Genomic DNA, 17,832 nt, shown 5'->3' on the forward strand with positions numbered 1-17,832 from the left:
TCTATAAGGTGGTGATCCAATATGTCCCGAGCAGGAACCCAACTCCTCTCCTCCGGACCGTAACCTTCCCAATCCACCAAGTACTGAAAACCGCGTCCCCTCCGTCTAGAGTCCAGAATACGATTAACCAAATAGGTGGTTTCCCCATTAACGAGACGAGGCGGGGGGGGAACCGGAGCAGGCGGATTAAGACGGGAAGAAATCACCGATTTAATTTTGGAGACGTGGAACACGGGATGAATCCTCCTGTACGCCGGAGGAAGGCTAAGACGCACGGTAACCGGATTAATAATCTTGGTAATAGAAAACGGGCCAATAAATTTGGGAGCAAGTTTGTTAGAAACGGACCGCATAGGAATGTTCTGGGTAGAAAGCCACACTCTTTGACCGACGACGTAACGGGGAGGCTTCGACCGGTGGCGATCGGCCTTAGCCTTGGTGCGCGACCTAGCCTGGAGCAGAGCTCTGCGAGCTCTGGTCCAGGTGCGGTGACACCTCTGGACTAATGCGTGTGCGGAGGGGACCGAAACCTCGGATTCCGTACTGACAAAATTAGGTGGTTGGTACCCTAAACTACACTTAAATGGAGACATGCCCGTAGATGACACTGGCAAAGAATTGTGTGCGTACTCCACAACTGAGAGTTGCTGACACCAGGACGAAGGATTATTGGAAACCAAACATCGCAAAACCCTCTCGACATCCTGATTGGCTCGTTCGGTTTGACCATTGCTCTGGGGATGGAACCCGGAAGAAAGACTAACAGTCGCTCCTAACAATTTACAAAACTCTCGCCAAAATTTGGACACAAATTGGGGACCCCTGTCAGAAACCACGTCTGTCGGGAGGCCATGTATGCGGAAGACGTGGTCAATGACAGCTACCGCTGTTTCCTTGGCTGAAGGTAATTTGGGCAAGGGAATAAAATGAGTCGCCTTCGAGAACCGGTCCACTACGGTTAAAATCACCGTATTGCCTTTAGAGGGCGGGAGGGCGGTGATAAAATCTAGCGAAATGTGGGACCAGGGTCTTGAAGGGACAGACAGCGGTAAGAGTAACCCATCTGGAGGTCGATTGGAAGTCTTACCAATAGCGCAAACTGAACAAGCCAAGACGAAATCGTGGACGTCACGAGCCATACCAGGCCACCAAAATCGTTGCTTGACCAGAAATCTAGTTCTACTAACCCCTGGGTGACAAGCAACACTGGAACAATGACCCCACTGGAGAACGTCTGACCGTAACCTCTCCGGCACAAACAATCGGTTCGGTGGGCAACGAGCCGGGGGCGTTACCCCTTCTAAGGCGGTCAACACCTTCGATTCGACCTCCCATCTGAGCGCGGAGATAATGATGGTCCCCGGTAAAATGGGCTCGGGAGTAGCAGTACGATCGGAACGCTCAAAAAGACGGGATAAAGCATCGGGTTTGATGTTTTTGGAACCCGGCCGGTAAGAAAGTGTAAAATCGAAACGACCGAAAAACAATGCCCACCGAGCCTGCCTGGAGTTAAGTCTTTTGGCGGTTCTAATGTATTCTAGATTCTTATGGTCTGTCCATACAATGAAAGGTACACCCGACCCTTCAAGCCAGTGACGCCATTCTTCCAGTGCAAGTTTGACTGCCAACAACTCTCGATTGCCAATGTCATAATTAACTTCTGCAGGAGATAAACGGTGAGAATAATACGCGCACGGATGCACCTTTCCGTCTGAGGGTGCGCGTTGGGATAACACTGCTCCTACCCCCACCTCTGACGCGTCGACCTCCACTATGAATTGACGTGAGCGATCAGGGGTGACGAGAATGGGAGCTGAAACAAAGCAGCTTTTCAGTTTGGCAAACGCAGCCTCAGCTGCGTCTGACCACCTGAACGTCAAACTAGGGGAGGTCAAGGCGGTCAGAGGAGCGGCTAGTTGGCTGAAATTGCGAATGAAACGCCGGTAAAAATTGGCGAACCCCAGAAATCTCTGCAGGGCCTTGCGAGACTCAGGGGATGGCCAATTTACCACAGCCTTAACCTTCTCAGGATCCATGCGAACACCCTCAGTCGAAATGATGTGTCCTAGAAAAGAAACAGACTGTGCATGAAAAACGCATTTCTCCGCCTTGACAAACAATCCATTCTCTAGCAACCGCAGAAGCACTCGTCGTACGTGTTGCACGTGTTCCTGGAGAGACGAAGAAAAGATCAATATGTCATCCAGGTAAACATATATGAACAGATCGACCATGTCTCGCAACACGTCATTAACGAGTGCTTGAAAGACTGCCGGCGAGTTGGTTAGCCCGAACGGCATAACGCAGTACTCAAAATGGCCTCTAGGGGTGTTAAAGGCAGTCTTCCACTCATCCCCCTCCCTGATGCGGACCAAATGATAAGCATTACGTAAGTCCAATCTAGTGAAAACGGACGCTCCCTGCAACCTCTCAAAAGCTGAAGACATAAGCGGCAAAGGATAGGTATTCTTTACCGTTATGTTGTTCAGCCCTCGGTAGTCAATGCAAGGTCGCAAGGATCCGTCCTTCTTTCCCACAAAAAAGAACCCCGCCCCCGCTGGAGAAGAGGAAGGGCGGATAAACCCCGTTGCTAGAGAACTGGATATATATTTCTCCATGGCCGCCGTCTCTGGAACAGACAAAGAATATAACTTGCCCTTAGGCGGAGAAGTACCTGGCAATAACTCTATCGCACAGTCATAGGGACGATGAGGAGGAAGAGAATCAGCACGAGACTTACTGAACACCTCCTTCAGGTCGTGGTACTCCGCGGGCACGCTAGCCAAATCCACTGCTTCCCCCTGAAACACAGACTCAGAAACATTAACACCAGCAGACAAAAGACAAGACAAATGACATTCCTCGCTCCAGCTAACCACAGATCCAAGGCGCCAATTGATGCTGGGGTTGTGTTTCTGAAGCCAGGTGTGACCGAGAACGATGGGGGATGAAGGTGAGTCCGTAATGTAGAATGATATCTCCTCTGTATGATTGCCGGAGGTGGTGAGGGAAACAGGTAAGGTGGTCTGAGTGATGACTGGTAGTCTGTGTCCATTGAGAGCAAAGGGTGCAATGGGGTGTTTGAGGGAGGTGAGAGGAATGTTGAGCTTACTAGCGAACTGGAAGTCCATGAAATTACCCTCTGCCCCAGAATCCAACAAGGCGTGATGCTCGAGTGCGTGGGTGGACCACCGTAGACTCACCGGAAGGAGTGTCGATGTAGAAGAGGTCTTTCTGGCAGAGATCCCACCCGATAGTAGCCTCCGTCTTACTATCGGGCTTGGTCTTTTACCGGACAACGCTGGATGTGATGTTCTTGACTGCCGCAGTATAAACATAGTCCCAGGGATCTCCGCCTGATCCTCTCCTCCCGGGAGAGCCGAGCTCGCCCCACCTGCATGGGTTCAAGATCTCCCGGTGGGCTGACCGCAACATCTGAGCGCTGATATTGGGCCTCCGGTCTGTTCGTGAGAACTGCTCTCCCCCTCCGTCTGGTGGCTTGATCGAGTCGATTCTCCACTCTGATGGTTAGGTCAATCAGACTGTTGAGAGAAGTGGGGAGCTCGACGGCGCGGATCTCCTGTTGGATGCGGTCAGCCAACCCATGCAGGAAGTGATCCCACTGCGCCTCCTCGTTCCACTTACACTCCGCCGCCAGGGTGCGGAACTCAATCGAATAGTCAGAAACGGACCTTTCCCCTTGACGTAGGTCCGTGAGAAGCCAAGCCGCTTCCCTCCCGGCGGCGGAGCGGTCGAAGACCCGTCTCATCTCTTCCGAAAGTGCGTGGAACGAGGCACAGCAGCTGTCTTGGTTCTCCCACACCGCCGTCCCCCAGAGGGCAGCCCTTCCCGTAAGTAGAGATAAGACGAATGCCACCTTCATTTCCTCGGTGTAGAACGTGCGGGGCTGCAGGGCGAAGTGCAGAGAACAATGAGACAAAAAAGATCGACAGAACTCTGGCTCACCCGCATATTTCTCCGGGATGGGGAGGCGTGGATCGGGCTGGGAAATCCCCCCGGAGACGATCGGCGGTGTGGGTGGCGTGGGAGGCGCAGCGGGTGACGATTGTTGTTGTTGTTGCGTCTGGAGGACGAGCTCGGACACCTTCGTCACCATTGCTTGGAAGGCTCGACCCATCTCATCTATCGCCTTGTCTTGGCGATCCATACGACCCACAGCTCGTTGCAGAAATTCTTCGAGATGAGATGGGGAGCGATCGCCTGCTGCTTCCATGATGGTCAGATCCTACTGTAACGACAGACAAAAGAGGAGGAAGCAATTGCAGGCAATCAGATGTTGTTTATTGATAAGGAATGTCCAGAGTGTTGGCAATGGCAAGGAAGGTCTACGGTGGCGTGCGAAGAGCGGGATGGTGAAGTCAGCGGTGCAGGTGAAGGTGGTCAATGGTTAGAACCAGGAACAGACCGGAACACTGACACGCGGACGACAACACGAATCCAACCAGCACACAAACACGGAAGACGGTAATCCAGTTTGTACGTGGAGACATAAGAGAGGATCTGACAACAGAGAGAGAGCGAGGTGAGTATAAGTAGCAGAGGTATGATGACGATCAGCTGGAGCGAGACAATCAACACCCAGGTGATGACAATCAACTAAACGAACACATGGAGACAACGTAAGTACAAAAACAATAACAAAACATGACACGGAGGAAACACTGGATTTCCTACCGTGACAATTGCATTTTGGATCAAAATGAAAATCTGGTTGACGTCTGAACCCAACGTCAGACTGACGTCAGTCTGCTACGTTGGTCAGACGTTGCATTTTGGATAAAAATGAAAATCTTTTTGACGTCAGAATCTAACGTCAGACTGTCTGAAAATGGAATACACAAATGTTTTGTGGTTTTATCAGAAAAATGACTAAGATGAACTGGATTATAACAAATATGATTTATTTATTCACATGTTGTATCATTTACATTTAACATGGAACAGAAAGTTTACAAAATAATTACATTTTAACATCAACATTATTGGAACTGAATAGTTTTGAAAACATACATTTTATTAACATCTTTCTTTTTTTCCTGCCACCTCCACCCACCCTGTCTGGTGCACAGTAACGTCGCAAGGGCTGTGCAAAGCGTGCAACTTCACTAGGCCTCACACCTCTAGAGGGCCTCGCTCCTGGCCTGCATTTTATGTCATTTATATCTCATTTTTATTACTATTTTTTCCACCCATCTTGTCCTTTGGTAGACTAAAATAGTCATAGCGGATAGACAGTACAAGACTCTAAGTATAAGAATGAGTAAAGCTGTTTGTTGATAGGACGACAAAAAGTTATGAAGTTTAACTTTTAAATGGTCTAGAGCCCTGCATTTCACCCTGACTTTTTTTACACTCCAGGCCGGGTTTCGGGCCAATTTCCACATCATAGTTCAGATGCGGGCTGTCCTTAGGCCTGTTTAAGGCTTCTCCTTATTTTTATATTTAAGACATCCATCAATTAGTGATGAAAAAATTGCCGCACTGAGGGAAACAACACGAGACCGTGCTAACATGACTGTCAATAGCGGCTTAACAGTGTTAAGTGTCCCGCAGCATCACAGTGTTCTGCTTTTAAATGCACGCAATAGGCTTAAGCTTGACATAAAGCATCTTCAAAAAATTATTACCATAAATGAGTCATGGGGTAAATAGGAATGAGATTTAATTATTTACTAATAAATAGTTTTCTGAGTTGGTGTAGCAAGGATGATGTTGCTAATCCTAACTCGCCAACTCTTAATTTTACAAGCCTTAAGAGAAAAGTTCATCTTTATGGATTATCTTTATAATGAATGAGTTCTTGTTTCTGATGTGTTGTATTTTGTTAAGTAGTCATTTAAAGTTTTCTATAGATATATTTGTCACGTCCGTGAGTCATGTATTCACTGAGCTTTGGTTCATTTTTGTTAAGTGCTCCTGTTCAAGACGAGACGGTAGAAAGCGCATCATGACTATTTTCTTTTTTTTTTATAAAAGCACAACGATTTGTTGATAATGTGATTACACACAAATAAAAGTAGACAATTTACAGTTACGAATGATGTATTACTCTTACCTTTATGAGCAAAAATGACTGCATATCCACTGAAAAAAATGCAAGTGATTGCACTGGCCAGCACGCTTTTGCTTGCACTCTCCGCACAAACTACTGGATATAGCGCACATTTATCTAGGTTTAATTCTTAAACATACTTGAACTGTTTTATATATCTATAGATTTTATTTTAGGCAAGTCGTGATGATTTAAGAAGGCTAAACTGATCCATAGGTTCACTGTCTGGCACTGGCCGCTTGGCCATTAAAAAAAAAATCTAGGTCTAGGGATAGGGCTTAAATTTGAGGTCCGTGCAAGGCTCTAGGCTGGTCTGCCTCAGTGGTCGAGATGGCCAATCATATCAAAGAATGTGGGTCTTACTGTCACAACATAACTAGAGTTTGTGGAAAAATGTAAGCAGTAGCCTACGGTATTAGAGAACTGTTTTATGATTGAAATGTTCAGCGACCAAACATAATAGACTATCTAGAGATGCAAACTACTCAACCTTTTATGAAATTTCGCCCTTTTGAATTGAAAAAATGCGATTAATGATTCATGTAAAACATAAAATAAATGTGACAATAGACATTTGCGTTTTTGACTATTAAACATACGAATAAGAGTGAGAGTTCACATTTTAAAAGAAAATATTATTTTCAAATAGTGCAAATTGATTTTAGATGTAAAATTCAGCTGCAAAAACCTATTACCGTTTAATTTCACTTTAATAGCAATAAACAGTTTCTTTTCTTTCCCAATAAAGTAAAATACTGAACATAAACATAGGAAGATGAGAAAATAATTATTTTAGAAGAAAATGTTGGATCGCACTTTCCATCTGAACTCTTCATATATAACTGTCTACAAGCCTAGAACTAATTTAAGCATTCTTATTAACTTATTATAATTATGATTGTAGATCCTTATGAGCTAGTGCGTGGCCATGATTTGTGCGCAAGCATGTCAGTGAGCAAGGCATCACAATCGAACAGATGCATGTTAAAGTTGAGTTTGTTGCGGTTCTGGCTTTGCTACCGTTCGGACGTTCTATCCTACTGTTCTGCGCTTCGCTTATTATTTCTGTACTTTTCTCAGTTTTTTCTACGATTTTTTACTTCAGCAGATCAGCACAGTGCTCAAACAAAATATTTTTGGCACAAACTAAAACTAAAAACTTTTTTTGACTGGAATAATACTACAAAAGAAGACTTTGCCTCCCACTGCCAGCAGCTTACATTCTGGAGATGGGAAAACAACTGCCTACATTCAAATGGAAGAGAGAGAAAATGCCTCCTGTTGCTGCAAACTTCTACAAAGAATTGTGATTCTTGAAACAAAGTTACTTGCTGGACTTCCAAAACAGGCGAAACACTCAGCAGACTGTCGTCATGGACCCTCTCAGCATACAGCCGGTGAGTCCCATGAATCTTCTGAATCTCAACAGTTTGTACCAAGTGTAGAGGAACAAGCCGAAACGGATCATCACACTAATCGATGGCACAAACAGGGTGCAAGACCCAGAGGAACACAAGACATCAGATTGTCATGAGTTTCTCGTATTGCTGCCGTAGCTTTCTCTACCCCAGATTCAACTATGACAAGGCTTGTAAATACCAGTATTCTACCTCCCACTATACATCTTGAAAACAGATTTGAAGAATTAATGAATGCGGGTGAGGAATCCCCAAATGTGATTAACAGCTAACACCGTTACTAACAGACAGTGACATTCAGCTCAGAGCGTAGCCGAGCCTAGGACTCTGATAGTGGGTGACTCTATTATCAGAAACATCCGTAGCAGGACTACAATAACATGCTGCCTTCCTCAAGCAACGGTCTCTTATGTGAACAAGGAACTTCAGAAAATGAAGCACAAGACTACAAATCTAATTATCAATCCATGTGGGGAAGAATGATACTCTCAAAAAGCAGTCAAACGTCCTTAAGAAGGACTTCAGTGAACTCTTTCAAACACTTTGAAGACTCCAAGTTCAGTCGTTCATCAGTGGACCACTCCCAACTGATAACACCATGCAGCCACAAAAAGCACTGCTGATGGACACCATCCCGGAAGAGACCTGCCCTCAGAGCTCCTCACAGACAGACTGTGATGTATCAAAACAGATACAAGACTCAGCACTCAAGGATGACTTTCTTGAAGACAGCCGGGGAAGCCAAGACAACATATCACAGCCACAAGAAACACCAGAGACACAACCCATCTCACCAGACACATTATTCCTCTCTCCAGCATCTCCACTTCTGTGCTTTTCACTGAAAATGGTAGAATTGGTGTATGCTTGGACTAAACTCTCTCACTCATTCGCTGCAAGCCCGCAAATGTCAACAAGAAAACAGCAGGGTCCCAAAACATCAAAGCCTGGGGGCCCTGCTCCTGTGAGAGCTCTCAGACCGCTGCAGCAACAGCAGGCCCCAAACCCTCAATCTGCTGAAGGTGAACCAAAAACAACTGATAGAAGCTCTCAGTGATATGTGTCGGGTCCCTGCTATAATAACCGCAACATTCACAAATGTTTAAAGAACAAGTGGGAACCCAGTGTGCCTGTAGCTTTCTCGATTTCACTTTTATCATGTGACAGAAAGTTTAAGGCCATCTTAAGCCGAAGGGCAAACTCATCTAATATGCATCAAACTAAAACTGATGTAATGACATAAAGCACTGCCATCAAGTTAGCATCTTTAAACATTCGCTCACTAAAAAATTTAATCATTTTGTAATCAATGACTTTATAACCACAAACAATTAGGATTTTATGTTTCTAAATGAAACATGGCTAGAGGACAGCTGCAGTTCAACAGTCCTCAATGAAGCAGTCCTTCCTAACTTCACTTCCATGAGTGTTTGCAGGACTGTTAGGAGAGGTGGAGGTGGAGCTGCTTTTTTAAAGATGTCTATCAATGCAAACAAGTGTCATTTGGTCATGACTTGTCTTTTGAATATTGAGGGATTGTGCTAAAAGGTGCTCAACACATTCTTTTTATTATTATTTACAGGCCTCCAAAATACTCTTCAGCATTTGTTGAGGTAACAGAAACGTTATCAATGATTTCCTCAGAGTTTGACTGTTTTGCTAATGCAGGGGATTTTAATTTTCACATAGACAATGCAGAAAACAAAACTACAAAAGAAATGATAACAGTTCTAAATACCTTTGACTTGATTCAGCATGTGCATGGACCCACACAAAGGTGGACACACTCTAGATGTAATCATCAGTAGGGCTCTAAACATTTCATTCATTGTTATTAAGGACGTAGTACTATCTGATCACTTCTGTATTTTCTTTGATATATTGATCTCTGCTACCACTTACTCTAGAACTGTCTCTGTCAGAAGGATATGCTTTCAAATGTAGCCGCACTTAATAACCAGAGCCATAGTTCGCTGACAAGTGGTGCATTATTGCGTTCAAAATCGCAGAAGAATCTCATGCGGTTATGAACGCGATATTGCGTAGCTTGTCAGCGAACTACGGCTCTGTCTATTAAGTGCAGCTCCATTTGAAAGCAGGTTATTGACATCAACCGCTAATCACCGCTAATCACAGAACCAGCTTTACTGACGAGACATGCATGACAATTGCATGCAATTAATAGTGCAGCCCTAACGAGAACACTAGTGTACTATTTACGGAGGCCATATCTTTAACACCAAGTATTTTTTGCCGACTCTGTTGATATTCTCCTTGATTCCTTCAACTCAAAAGTTAAGAATGTTATTAATGATATTGCTCCAATAATAGTCAGTAAGAAAACAAACAACATTTTGGAAGACATAGTGCAGCAACTAAAATCATCAACTTGCTATATTGACACACTTCCCACATCTTTTTTCAAAAGTGTGCTTAACTGTTTAGAAGTAAACTGTTCAATTGTTAAGCCCCTCCTGAAAAAGAGCAATCTTGATAACACCATTTTGAGCAATTATAGACCAATATCTAATCTTCCTTTTATAGGCAAAATTATAGAAAAGGTAGTTTTTAATCAGCTGAATAAACACTTAAACATCTGGTTTCAGACCGCATCACAGCACAGAGACAGCACTCATTAAGATAATAAATTATATTAACTTAAATTGTGACTCTGGCAATATATCAGTGCTGGTATTGCTAGATCTCAGTGCTGCGTTTGACACTGTCGATCATAACATACTACTAGAGAGACTGGAAAACTGGGTCGGGCTTTCTGGGATGGTACTCAAATGGTTCAGGTCATACTTAAAAAGGAGCGATCATTATGTGAGTCTAGGAGAGCATAAATCTAAGTAGACATCCATGATATGTGGAGACCCACAAGGTTCAATTCTTGCACCGCTCTTGTTTAGCCTGTATATGCTTCCTCTAAGTAAAATAATGAGAAAGAACCTAATTGTCTATTACAGCTATGCTGATGATACCCAGATTTACCTAGCCTTATCTCCAAATGAATACAGCCCCATTGACTCCCTCTGCCAATGCATTGATGAAATTAATAGCTGGATGTGCCAGAACTTTCTTCAGTTAAACAAGGAAAAAACTGAAGTCATTGCATTTGGAAACAAAGATGAAGTTTTTAAGGTGAATGCATACTTTGACTCTAGGGGTCTAACAACTAAAAATCAAGACAGGAAACGTGGTGTGATTCTGGAGACAGACCTTAGTTTCAGTAGTCATGTCAAAGCAGTAACTAAATCAGCATACTATTATTTAAAAAACATTGCAAGAATTAGATGTTTTGTTTCCAGCCAAGACTTGGAGAAACTTGTTCATGCTTTATCACCAGCAGGGTGGACTATTGTAATAGGCTCCACACCGGCCTTCCCAAAAAGACCATTAGACAGCTGCAGCTCATCCAGAACACTGCTGCCAGGATTCTGACTAGAACATCTGAGCATATCACACCAGTCCTCATTAACTTCCAGTTACATTTAAGATTGATTTTAAAGTACTTCTACTTGTCTAGAAGTCACTCAAAGACCTAGGACCAAAATACATTGCTTCCAGAATCAGCCTCCAGAAGAGATCAGATGTGCTAAAACACTAGTCACATTTAAATCTAGACTCAAAACTCATCTGTTTAGCTGTGCATTTATTGAATGAGCACTGTGCGATGTCCGATCTGATTGCACTGTATTTTATGTATTAACTGTAAGATCATTTTCTATTTCTAACTGTTTTAAATTCAAGTCAATTTTTAAATAATTTCTAAAGTTTTAAAATTGCTTGTTTTACTTTTGTTCTTCATGATTATTTTACTTCATTTTATGTAAAACACTTTGAATTACCATTTTGTTCGAAATATGCTATATAAATAAACTTGCCTTGCCTTGCTACAGCAACCTCCCCCACCACACACACACATACACGCAAAATTGTAGAGGGCCTCGCACATCAACTTTGCACAGGGCCTCTCACCCTCCTTGCGACGGCTCTGCTGGGGCATATTTTAAACAAAAGGCAGTGGCTGCTGCAGTATTTGCCCCGTCTCTTTTGATGTTTTCTGGACACTCTCTGTAAGAAATATTTGAATAAGAAAATGTGTAAGTATAGGATATGATGCACTATAGTAATCACTGAATGTAATCATTAACTATTTATTTGCCTTCCACAGAATACATTTAGACCACTTACACTATTGATTTGGTTTCTTAGAAAAAAATAAAAATCTACCCTAGCTTTAAGAGCCATGAATGTAAATTACATGCTATAAGTCATCAAAATATATTTCAGCTTGTGATGCAATTGACAAACACTAAGCAGACAATCTAGCAAAAGAAAACCATGACAACAAAGACACATTGCAGTATTTTTTTGCAGAGTGTCTTAAGGTAAATTAACATTTAATGTCTAATACATTAAATGCAAAAACAATTGTTAGAGAATGCAAAAACAATTGTTAGAGTTCTGAACAATAAAGATAGGCTGTTAACAGGAATGACCTGCCAATCAATAAGAAGTGTATATATGGAAGTTTGTGTGATTTCTGTGTGACAGATGAGTACCTACAATACGAGGTTACTGGTTTTCACTAAACCAACTAAAACAGAAACTAAACAACGCTGAATGTCACAATGATATGATGCTAATATTTGTATTATATGTTAATTTTGTTTTACCTGTGACAACAGTGTACAGATTGATCTTGGTGAAAGCAAGCTTCCCCTTCCCCCACTTCATACTGAAACAGGCCATGACCTCATTTTTCATCAACCTGTGGATACAAGAGTAATGCCCAAATAATTAATTATACATGACACATTATGAGGCAGGTGTTATAGTTTCTGTTACGTGTTCATCATATCTAGTATAATGCAGATATCATACAGGTCCTCCAGTTGGTACTAGATTAAAAGTCATAGGCTCACCCAAACTGGCAGGTTTTTATCTTATTGCAAAACAACTGATATTGTGCAATTTCAAAATGTAAAACCAACACTATTTCAACAACTTGGCCTGTTAATATTAATTTCATTCATTTTCTCCTTGCTAGCAACTGTGCAAAGTGCAAAATTATAGGATAACAGAAGAGCACACAAGAAAACCAGAAGAATCAGATTAACTACCTTCAATCTATTAATATTTTAATCTAATTAATGTAATATATTAAAGCAGATTGTTCTAGCGGCTCTTTTATAAATGAACAAAAAAACATACCTTACAACAATATGGCTTCTTCAGAACATGGCAAAGAGATAAATGCAAAACAAAGCAAAAACAAAACAAAAGTTATAACCTCATATAGTATAGCCCCTAAATTCACACTATATTAAATACTATACCTTAGTGATAAACTTGAACCCCAAATATAAAACTAGAGCTTGTAGAAGAAAAGGCTGTTTTTGTTTAAAATAAATAAAAAAGGAGCCTCTTTACATCGTGTGTAGAAATCTGACAGCTAAAGGAGATCCAAAATTAATTAAACTTGTACAGCAGAATATTAAGTTACTATAAACACCTGTATAACTAATTCGCATGACACAATTGATGAAAAAATCGAACAAATTTCATGATGAAAAGCTTAACAAAATTATTCGAAACAATAATAATAATAATATAATAATTAAAAACATATGTCTCAAGTTTAAACTTTATTTGATCTGTTTTTCAGCGCTAACAGTTAGATGGCTTTAATGACTCAGGCGTTTTTATTTCAGGGATATAACCGTTAACGTTACCATTTTTTAATTAATTATCTCTACCCATCGTCTTGCAGCTAAAACACTTCGATGTATTTGATACGTATTACAAGTAATATCACTATATAGGGGGGCATAAACACTTTTACGTTATACATGATCTAATACCCAGATATACTCACCACAGTTTGAGCTGTAAGTGTACCGCAGGCCGCCTGATAAACTGATGCCTGCCGATCCAAAAAAGACCGCCAAGTAGTCGCAAAATGGCGCAATAGCGCGATGTCACCGTGTTGCATTATGTTTGGGCGTGGGATTATGGGGGGGGGGGCAAAAAAAAATACAAAAAATACAAATAATAATCATAATAATAATAAAAATCCAAATAAAATAAACAATAATATACTTTAAATTAACTTGTATTATTCTGTAGTGCTTATTCACAAAATCCATACACAGAAAAAGTTTAAGCATATTCATCATTGATGGATGAGATCAACATTTAAATATGAAATTTGTAATTTTACATTTTTAACTAGAATGTACTTTAAATATGAAAAATGCAAGTAAGAAGCAGCAATCAATCTGATCAATTATTTTATATATTTAAAAAAAAACATATATAAGAACAGACTAAATTATAGCAAAGGAATTAGACATTTATATTGCATAATTATAAGACTGTACAATAAACAGTAATGCTTGCATTGTCTGCATGCACTCACTTTACTTTCCAACACAAAGATCAACAAGTTTATGTTTTGATAAACAATGTTTCCAGCCCAGAATTAAGTAAGCAATACTGTTTTGATCCTCCTAAATATGTCTTAACATGTTTGAGAGTGTTTGAATTGCATTATATTGTAAACAAGATTGTGTCACGGGCCAGCAAAGAAAGAACAGGGTCTGGGTCCAAATGCAGGGAAGATTAACTTTAACCCTCTGGAGTCTAAGAACAAAAAAGCCAACACGGCAAAAACAAAACCAAGATGCAAAAAAACACGAGAAGCAGTAACACTTACAAGACCTTGAGTTGACAAGTTGGGGCGGGGTCAGAAAAGAGACAGGACAAAAGCACATGGCACCAAACAAACACAACACTCACAGAAGACTGTGACAGAAAGACATAAGACAGTGACAGAAAGACAGAAAACTGTGACAGATTGGATATCAATTTATATAAACTGTTATGGTTCATGAATGGTCATGGGTCAAATTAAAGTCATAACACTTTATTTTCATAGTCCCTTTTGAATATTCTATTGACAATATAAGTATTGCACTTACATGTCAACTAACTCTCATTATAGTACTAATAGACTGTCTGCTTAATTTCTAATTCTGATGCTCTCCCAGAATATGTTTGACTGACTACAAGTAACTTTGCAAGTACATCAACTTATTCTAACACTCTAATGAAAGCAGGTACAGTCGTGGCCCAAAATACTGGCACCCTTTGTAAAAGTGACCAAAGAGGGTTGTGAAAATTCATTGTTAATCCTTTTGATATTTTATTTAAAAAAAATATTCACAAAAATTTATCCTTTCATTGGATAATAAGAAATGAAAATTTTTTCTCAAATGCTCATTGGACACAATTATTGGCCCCCCTAGAAATTTTTATGAGTAAAATATCTCTGAAGTATATTCCCATTCAAATTCACAATTTTGAGCACTCAAGCTTGATTATAAACATGAAATTATCCAGCTATGGCTATGGCTACCTGTTTCACAGAAATATAAAGAGGAGGGAAAACAAAGCCCAAATTCCCTTAATCATTCATCACAATGAGAAAAACCAAAGAATGTATTTCTGATGTGATAATTGAGATAATTGAGCTTAACGAATTGGTGAAGTGGCTTTAAGAAAAGAGCTAGAGCAGTGAAAATTCCCATTTCCACCATCAGGGCAATAATTAAGAATCTCCAATCAACATAAAATGTTACAAAACTGCTTGGAAGAGGACTTGTCTATATCGTCCTAATGTGTGGTGAGAAGGAGAGTTTGAGTAGCTAAAGACTCGCCAAAGGTCACAGCTGGAGAACTGCAGCAAATAGCAGAGTCTCTGGTTCAGAAAACCTTTTAAAAAAAGTCAAACAGAACCTACATCAACACATGTTGTTTGGGAGGGTTACAAGAAAAATTATCCTAGCTCATTCAAAAACAAACTAAAGCATAATTCAGTTATCAGCCAAGACTGGAACTTTAAATGTGAATGGCTTCTATGATCAGATGAAACCAAAAAAATTATTTTTTTAGCAGCAAACACTCAAGATGGGTTAGGTGAACACAGAGAGAAAAAAGTAACCCATGTGCACAATGAAATATACTGCTGTATTTGTTTTTTTCTGGGCCTATATTTCTGCTGGAGGCCCTAGACATCTTGTTTAGAAACATGGCATCATGGATTCTATCAAATACCAACAGATAAAAAATCAGTAAGTGACTGTTAGAAATCTTATAATGGTCCATGTTTTGATCTTTCAACCATACAATAATCCAAACACATACCTCGAAAACAACACAGAAATGGGTCACTGAGCTCAAAGCCAAGTTTCTGCTAATACCAGTCCTCTGACCTGAACCTTACAGAACATGAGAGGAGTGAACTGAAGAAGCACCAACATGGAGCTGGGAATCTAAAGGGTCTGGAGTGATTCTGTATGAAAGAATGGTCTCTGATCTCTTGTCAGGTGTTCTCTAACCTCATCAGGCATTATAGAAAAAAAAAAATAGACCTGTTAATCTGGCAAATGGAGGTTTCAAAAAGTACTGAATAAAAGGGTGCCATTAATTGTGGCCAATGTGTATTAGAAAAAAAAAACATTTATTTCATAATGATATTTCCCCCTGTTTTAAATTCTTATTATCCAATGAAAGGATACATTTTTGTGAATTTTTTATATAAAAGTGCAAAACGATTAAAGCAGATGAATTTTCACACCCTTCTTTGATCATATTTACCAAGGGTGCTGATATTTTTGGCCACGACTGTAGGTGCAACAACGCAACAACATAAATTTCAAAATGAACCATAACAATAAAGTGAAACCACTATATTAAATAACAATAAAAAAAAATAAAATAAATTGATGTTATAATTTGACGTTGTTTGGATGTTACCATTATGATGCCTTGAAAACACTGGATTATGGTTGCCATACCTGATGACTAAATATCAGTATTTGATGTCAATCTGACGTTGGTTTAAGAGGTTGACTCGAGGTTGGATTTTGATTTGCTAATGCCACAACCTAAAACTAACTACAGATAAACATCAAATGATGTTTTAATTTGAAGTTGTGTGGACGTTGCCATTATGACGTCTAGAAAACGTTGGATTATGGTTGCCATACCTGACGACTTAATATCAGTATTTGATGTCAATGTGACGTTGGCCTGAGACGTTGGCTCGACATTGGGTTTAGGTTAGTTAATGTCACAACCTAAAAACCAACTAAAGATCAAAGTCAAATGGCGTTATAATTTGACGTTGTTTCGACATTAACATTATGACGTCTTGAAGACGTTGGATTTTGGTTGCCATACCTGACGACTAAATATCAGTATTTGATGTCAATCTGATGTTGGCTTGAGACGCTGTCTTGATGTTGGATTTTGGTTAGTTAATGCCACAAACTAAAACGAACTACAGATCAACATCAAATTATGTTTTAATTTGACGTTGTGTGGACATTACCATTATGACGTCTAGAAGACATTGGATTATGGTTACCATACCTGACGACTAAACATCAGTCTTTGATGTCAATGTGACGTTGGCTTGAGACATTGGCTAGACATTGGATTTTGGTTAGTTAATGCCACAACCTAAAACTAACTACATATCAACATCAAATTATGTTTTAATTTGACGTTGTGTGGACATTCCCATAATGACGTCTAGAAGAGCTTGGATTTTGGTTGCCATATCTGACGACTAAATATCAGTATTTGATATCAGTGTGACGTTGGCTTAAGACGTTGGCTCGACGTTGGATTTTGGTTAGTTAATGCCACAACCTAAAACTAACTACAGATTAACGTCAAATGATGTTAGAATTTGACGTTGTTTGGACATTAACATTATGACTTTTGGTTGCCATACCTGGCGACTAAATATCAGTTTTTTATGTCAATCTGACGTTGGCTTGAGACGTTGTCTTGACGCTGGATTTTGGTTGGTTAATGCCACAACATAAAACTAACTACAGATCAACATCAAATGATGTTTTAATTTGACGTTGTGTGGACGTTGCCATTATGACGTCTAGAAAACGTTGGATTATGGTTGCCATACCTGACGACTAAACATCAGTTTTTGATGTCAATGTGACGTTGGCTTGAGACGTTGGCACGACGGTGGATTTTGGTTAGTTAATGCCACAACCTAAAACTAACTACAGATCAACGTCAAATCATGTTTTAATTTGACGTTGTTGGGACGTTGTCATAATGACGTCTAGAAAAAATTGGATTATGGTTGCCATACCTGACGACTTAATATCAGTATTTGATGTCAATGTGACGTTGGCCTGAGACGTTGGCTCGATGTTGGGTTTAGGTTAGTTAATGTCACAACCTAAAAATGAACTAAAGATCAAAGTCAAATGACGTTATAATTTGACGTTGTTTGGA

The 17,832-nt window shown here is 40.3% G+C and overlaps 1 long non-coding RNA gene across 1 annotated transcript; it reads right to left on the bottom strand.

The window, feature by feature from the left end:
• Positions 1–11,389: 11,389 nt before the first annotated feature.
• Positions 11,390–12,885, bottom strand: LOC127943070 (uncharacterized). The gene is made up of 3 exons (XR_008149540.1): positions 12,712–12,885; positions 12,174–12,268; positions 11,390–11,568 (listed from the first exon to the last, which is right to left on the bottom strand). It is a non-coding gene; the product is annotated as an uncharacterized LOC127943070 (long non-coding RNA).
• Positions 12,886–17,832: the final 4,947 nt, after the last annotated feature.

The sequence above is a fragment of the Carassius gibelio genome, chromosome A3 (genome assembly GCF_023724105.1).
Source record: "Carassius gibelio isolate Cgi1373 ecotype wild population from Czech Republic chromosome A3, carGib1.2-hapl.c, whole genome shotgun sequence".
Lineage (NCBI taxonomy): Eukaryota > Metazoa > Chordata > Actinopteri > Cypriniformes > Cyprinidae > Carassius > Carassius gibelio.